Below are 7,200 nucleotides of genomic sequence, written 5' to 3'. Positions count from 1 at the left end.
GCTACCAAAGAAAATATTCCACCCAGACAAGCATATTTCCAAGATATCAAATTTATAGACGCCAAGTAAAAAAATATGTTCTACATGCAGCACAAACTCCAGAGACCATGAGTTCAACATTGACATTCGAGCCCAGCAGAACATACAGATGAACCATCTCAGAGGGAAAATTCCCCCTGCCTAAAGTGAAAGCAAAGACTACCTAAAAAAACTGTATTGAACCCATAAATCAATGTGGGGAGAACTAACATCTGAACAGTACTGAGTCTTCTAATTCATAAACATGGTATATCTCTCCATTTATTTGGGTCTTCTTTAATTTCTCTCAGCAATGTTTTGTACTGTACCAATCTTACACATATTTTGTAAAATTTATTCCTATTTCATGTTTTCGAATGCTATTGTAAATGACTTTTTAAACTTTAGTATCTGATTGTCATTGCTAATATATTAAAGATACAATTGAATTTTGTATATTGACCTTGTATCCTAGGACCTTGCTAAACTCATTTACTAGTTCTTCCAGCTTTTTAATAGATTCTAAATGAATTTCTAAGTATTTAATCATGTCTTCTGTGAATTAAAATCATTTAAATTATTCCTTTCCCATCTGTATTCCTTTATGTTTTTTTCCTTGCCTATTGTACAGGCTAGAACCTCCAGTACAATGATGAACAGAAGTCATCATGAGAGTGGCATCCTTACCTTACTTCTTGTCCTATGGGGAAAGCATTCACTCTGTCACCAATAAGCATGATGTCAGTGATAGCTTTTTCATAAAGGCCCTTTATCAGAAAGTTCTCAGGACTTCCCTGGTGGTCCAGTGGTTAAGACTCGGAGCTCCCAATGCAAGGGGTCCAGGTTCGATCCCTGGTCAGGGAACTAGATCCTGTGTGCCACAACGAAGATCCTTTGTGTGGCAACTAAGACCTGGCACAGCCAAATAAATAAATAAGTATTTTTAAAAAAGAAAGTTCTCTTCTTTTCCTAGTTTACTGAGAGGTTGTTTTTTTTTTTTAAATAATGAAAGGGTGTTGAATTTTGTCAAGTGCTTTTTCTGCATCTCTTGAAATGATCATAGTTTCCTCACTTATTTTGTTAATGTGGTAAGTTACATTGATTTTCGAATATTAAATCAACCTTTCAATCTTTTTTTTTTTTTTTGGCACTCGGGCTTAGTTGCTCCGCGGCATGTGGGATCTTCCTGGAGCTGGGATTGAACCCGTGACCTCTGCATTGGCAGGCAGATTCTTAACCACTGCGCCACCTAGGAAGCCCAACCTTTCAATCTTGATGTAAACCACACTTGGTCATGCTTAACACACACACACCCACACACAAACAGAGCTAGTTTTTATTTACTAAAATTTTGTTATTTTTTTGTCTGTTTGTGAGAGATATTGGTCTGTAGTGGTTTTTTTCCTTGTATTTTCTTTGGTTTTGGTATCAAAGTTATACTGGTTTCATAATATAAGTTGAAAAATATTCCCTCTCTTTCATTATTTGGAAGAGTTTGAGCAATACTGGTATGACTTTTTCCTTAAATATTTGCTTGAATTCAATAGTGAAGCAACTGAGCCTGGAGTCTTCTTTGTGGGAATTATGTTTGTTTTGAATTATGGATTTAATTTCATTAATAGATATGTCACTATTCAGTTTTCTATTTTTCCTTGAGTCGGTTCTGGTAATGTAAATCTCTTAAGGGATCTGTCCATTTCATCTAAGTATTCACATTTACTGGTATATATTTTTCAATTTTTTATTATCCTTTAAATATCTAATGTCTCCTATTCCATTCATGGTGTTGGTCATTTTGCACCTTCTTTTCTATTTCCTGGGTTAGTCTGACAACAGCCTTACCACTTAATTGGGTTTTTTAACATAGAATGAGGATTTGGGTTTTTTCAAAACGTTCTCAATTGTTTCTCCGTTTTCTATTTCATTCGTTTCTGCTCTTGTTTTCTTATTTCCTTCTGCTTACTCTGGGTTTAATTTCTTTCTCTTTTTCTAGCTTAAGGTGTAAGCTTAGATCATTGATTTGAGACCTTTCTTTTTTCTACTATAACATTTAAAACTATTAATTTCCCTCTAATCACTACTTGAGCTGAATCCACAAACTTTAACATGCTTTATTTTCATTTTCATTCAGTTCCAAATAATTTATAATTGCCCTTGTAATATATTTTTGACCCATGAATTATTTGTAAGTTTGTTTTTTTGTTTCCAAATATTTAGGCATTTTCCAGAAAGCTTTCTACCTCAATTCTTCCATGGTCAGAGAATATACTCTACAATATTTCAATCCTTTTAAATTTATTGAGACTTGTCCAGCCAGCTTCCCTGAACTTTGATTTCCCTCTTCAACTCAATGAGGTCACCAGTGTTTTGAAGGGGCTCCCTTCCCAGTCTGGAATTTACCTTTGAGTGAAAGTTGAGACATTTAGGATTTGTTTCTCTTCCTCAAAGGTCACAGCCTTATGCCTATCGTCTAATGTCTGAAAACAGTTGTGTAATATATTGTGTCCAGTTTTCAGGGTGTTTTGCGGGGAAAGTTATGTCTGTTCATTGCTATTTTATCATGACCAAAAGTGGAAGTTTGGAGTAGTTTTCATGGATGACATTGTGAGACCAGGCAATGTGTTTAGAAGTCCAGACAATAAAGTGTGCCACGCTGCTGAGGTTAGGGGCATGCTCTCCATTTCTTGAGGAACAATCGCGGCTCCACCCAGTGAGGACTGAAGGGAAGGCAGTACCATGTTGTCCCCTCAATGGTTTCCACCACGGGAATGGAAGAAACAACACCACCCTGCTCAGGGCAACATTCCTCCAAAGGGGCAACGGAGGCATGTGTGGCAGAACACAGGAATGAACGATAGAGCCTTAGAAGCTGGTGTTTGGCATTTTCCTGGCAGAAGAACAGCAATCAACAGCAGCTAGGGCAGAAAATACTGGACAAGCCCTCTCAGACGTTCTTGCAGTGTAGGAAGGGATGACCTGGCAAATGGCTGACTCATTTTTATAGCAGACTAGATTTCCAAACCTTCATTTTCAAAGCCATAGTATATTGTCTTTTAAGACTAGAAACAGGGACTTCTGTGGTGGCACAGTGGTTAAGAATCCACTGCCAATGCAGGGGACACGGGTTTGAGCCCTGGTCTGGGAGGATTCCATATGCCGCAGAGCAACTAAGCCCGTGGACCACAACTATTGAGCCTGTGTTCTAGAGCCTGGGAGCCACAACTACCGAGCCCACGCACCACAACAACTGAAGCCCACACGTCTAGAAGCCCATGTTCCTCAACAAGAGAAGCCACAGCACTGCTTCCCGCAACCTAAAGCCCATGCACAGCAACGAAGACCCAACGAAGACCCGATGCAGCCAATAAAAAAAAAAAGACTAGAAACAATGAAAAAACTATTATTCTCGATAAGTAAATATTTATTCAAAAATATTTATTGAACGCCTATGTGTACAAAGAAAAAGTTCCTGTCATCAAAGGCTTCCAAGACACCCGAGGGAAGAACATTAAGCCAGTGTTTATAAGAGTATGTTCAAGGTGTAATGAAAGCACAAAGATAAAACATTTGTTTTTGCTGTTTGGGTAATAGCCAAACATATACAGTTCAAAACAGATCTTTCATTACAACATTCCTGATTTCAAAACAGGGTAACACGGCCAGAAGAAATACAGTCAATCCAATTTGCCCAACGAGATATAGACAATGATCTACTCACGTTTTAGTCTTTGGTGCAGTACTTTATCTTTCTCCTGTGTGACAGACAAACCAGGGAAGGGTTTCCCAGTCTGCATGGCACAACAATGAGGTAAAAATAGAAATTATATTTCAATGCTCTGCTTGGTTATTGAATGACTCTGCTTCTCAATCACAAACTTTTCATAATTTCAAACTGAAGTTTTTAATAAGCAAATAGAGAATACAATCAACCTCAAAGGAAGTGCAATCAAAAATTAAAACTGAAAACAAATTCATGGGTAATTATAGCACATTTTAAAGAAAACCCTAGGAAGTACAGAACTGAGCCCACTGGAAAACTTGATCAATTCAAATGGCCTGATATTAACCATTTGAAGAAAGCCAGCAAGCTTTCATATAGTCATTTTCTAGGCTTTAGTCCATCTTATACATATCACAACACATCTGCTTCTTTATGGGAGCATACCATTAAAAACGCAATAGTGAACCAATTTGCAGGGTAGATTGTTCCCTGAAAGTCACCTCTCCCCAACTCCCATAGCACATATGAATGTGTGTGTGTGTGTGTGTGTGTGTGTGTGTGTGTAGCTGGAAATGGAGGTTGCTGCTTTTATTTACTCAGTGCCTATGAACTCGCTATCTGCTAAATGTGTTCATCTCCATGGGATTCCAAAGCACAATATTACTTCCTCCCTAAATAATGGTTTCCATCATATGAAAGAGCAGAGCTCAGCAGCAAAGAGAACGCATTGCTTATAACAGCAGTGGGAGCACATTGGTGGAAGCTGGCTGTGCCCCGCAGGCAGTAAAATACAAGCCATGGCTCTTCTCACCGCTTATAGATCCAACTCAATTTTGTGTTGCATCTAATTGTGCTATGCCGCACAGCTTGGGCTGAATAAACCTATGACAGCCTGGAAGGTCAGAGGTTTTCCAGGGAACAAGAAAATGTGCTGCTAAGTATTACCTCACTAGCAAATAAGCTCACGCCCAACTAAATAAATTAAGCTCTGAATAATTATGTTTCCATACGCAGAGACTAAGGGAAGGCTATAGGGAGGTGAATTTTCTTCCATCGTGCCTCTAGAGGACATATATTTGAACATGCCCAAAATAGACAAGGCAAATCCGAATACATACGCTTTAAATAGATGAAGCTCTCGTTATATATGAAGGAAAACAGTGTTTTGGCAGTGTTTTAATGACTTCTCCATTTCTTTTAGAATGTCGAGATGTTATCCATGTAAGTTCTGCAGTAACTGAGTCTTCTTTGCTTTCTTACTTTATCTTATATTCAGCAAAGATAAACATTCTTTTAAAAATAGTGAAAAAAAATCTTTCTATTATGTTAAGTGAAAAATTCAGTCTCGAATGGGTATGAGTCTCAAACTCATACTGTATGATTCCGTTTCTGTGACATTTTGGAAAGTCAGAAATGAAACAGAGGGCAAATAAGTGATTGCCAGGGGTGTGGGTGTGGAGTGCAGGGAGGGTCTGAATAGAAAGGGGCAGCTGGAAGGTATTCTTCAGGATATTAAAATTATTCTGTATCTTGCCTGGTAGTCTTTATAAGCATCTGTGTATGTGTGAAAACTTTTAAAACTGTATACCAAAAAAGTGAATTTTGCAAGATTTTTTTCATTGGTTTAGAAATAATTTGAGTGCCTATTTTGTAGCAATACAACAATGAGATTCTCCTTACTATAATGATGCTGAATTATCAGCATCTCACCCACAGTCTTAATCAGCATCTTTATAGTGTGTTATTGTTTCAGCATCAGTAGAACATTATTACAGTATTATTTCCAGTATCATTACAGCATTGTTACTTCACTGTCATTTAAGCTTCTTAAGCCTCTTACCTAAGTAATACAAATCCGATTAATGGTTGGTGTGAAGCATCCTCTTTTCCCACTTTCCTGCTTTCACTTTGTTTCTCTCACTTTGGGGCCACTATTTTAAAATACACAACTAGCAAGATACATAAATAAAAGGATGTTTTTGTTATCTTATACCAAAAATATATGCCTCACCACAAATTCCCTTAATTTTTTCCTTCACTCTTCCTTCTTTAAAAGAGTAACCAGAAATTGTAATAAAATAATTACTATTCGCACATTTTTGAGAAGTGGTTTGTTCTATAACTGGGGTACCAATGATGCCAGGACATATGAAACTGGATGACATTCTGCTGAGTGAGATAAGCCAGACAGAGAAAGGCAAATACTGTATGGTGTCACTTATATGCAGAGTCTGGGGTTTTTTTATTAATATTTATTTATTTATTTGGCTGAGCTGGATCTTAGCTGCAGCATGTGGAATCTTCAGTTGTAGCTTGCAGACTCTTAGTTGCAGCATGCAAACTCTTTATTTTTTATTTTTTTGGGGGGGTACACCAGGTTCAATCATCTGCCTTTATACACATATCCCCGTACTCCCTCCCTTCCCCAACTCCCCCCTCCTCGAGTCCCCCCCCCTCCCCGCCCCCCCCCCCAAGGCATCTTCCATCCTCGAGCTGGACTCCCCCTGCCATACAACAACTTCATGCAAACTCTTTAGTTGCAGCATGTGGGATCTATTTCCCTGACCAGGGATCGAACCTGGGCCTCCTGCACTGGGAGCTCGGAGTCTTAACCACTGGACCACCAGGGAAGTCCTGGGAACTTTCTGATAAAGGGCATTTATGAAAAAGCTATCACTGACATCATGCTTATTGGTGACAGACTGAATGCTTTCCCCACAGGACAAGACGTAAGGTAAGGATGCCCACTCTCATGATGGTTTCTGCTCATCATTGTACTGGCGGTTCCATGTTTTTTAAGCTGATTTTATAGAAATGGAGACTAGAACGGTGGTAGCCAGGGGCTGAGAAAGGAGGAAATAAGGAGATGTAGGTCAAAGGGCATAAACGTTCAGTTATAGGATCTGAGGATCTAATTGGCAGCATGGTGACTATAGTTAATAATACTGTATTGTATACTTGACATTTGCTCAGAGTAGATCTCAAGCTTCTCATACAAAAAAAGTTAATCATGGGAGGTGATAGATTTGCTAACTTTCTTGATTTTGTCATCATTCCACAATGTATGTGTATTCAAATCACCACACTGTACACTGTAAATACAATCATATTTGTCAATTATTTCTCAATAAAATTGGAAAAAATAAACTAAAACCAACTTTTAAGCTCAAAAAAATGATGCCATGAGGGCTTCCCTGGTGGTGCAGTGGTTAAGAATCTGCCTGCTAATGCAGGGGACATGGGTTGGAGCCCTTGTCTGGGAAGATCCCACATGCCACGTAGCAACTAAGCCTGTGCGCCACAGCTGCTGAAGCCCGCATGCCTTGAACATTCTCTTATAAGCACTGGCTTAATGTAGCTGTTTCTCTCTTGGGTGTCTTGGAGGCCTTCAGTGACAGGAACTTTTCTTTGTACATATAGGAGTTCAATAAATATTTTTGAATAAATATTTACATATCGAG

The 7,200-nt window shown here is 38.5% G+C and overlaps 1 non-coding gene across 1 annotated transcript; it reads right to left on the bottom strand.

The window, feature by feature from the left end:
* Positions 1-6,296: 6,296 nt before the first annotated feature.
* TRNAW-CCA (transfer RNA tryptophan (anticodon CCA)) lies at positions 6,297-6,369 on the bottom strand. The gene has a single exon. It is a non-coding gene; the product is annotated as a tRNA-Trp (tRNA).
* Positions 6,370-7,200: the final 831 nt, after the last annotated feature.

The sequence above is a fragment of the Hippopotamus amphibius genome, chromosome 6, assembly GCF_030028045.1.
Source record: "Hippopotamus amphibius kiboko isolate mHipAmp2 chromosome 6, mHipAmp2.hap2, whole genome shotgun sequence".
NCBI classification, from domain to species: domain Eukaryota; kingdom Metazoa; phylum Chordata; class Mammalia; order Artiodactyla; family Hippopotamidae; genus Hippopotamus; species Hippopotamus amphibius.
The sequence above is the reverse complement of the archived record's forward strand: the minus strand, read 5'-3'. Positions and strand labels throughout refer to the sequence as shown.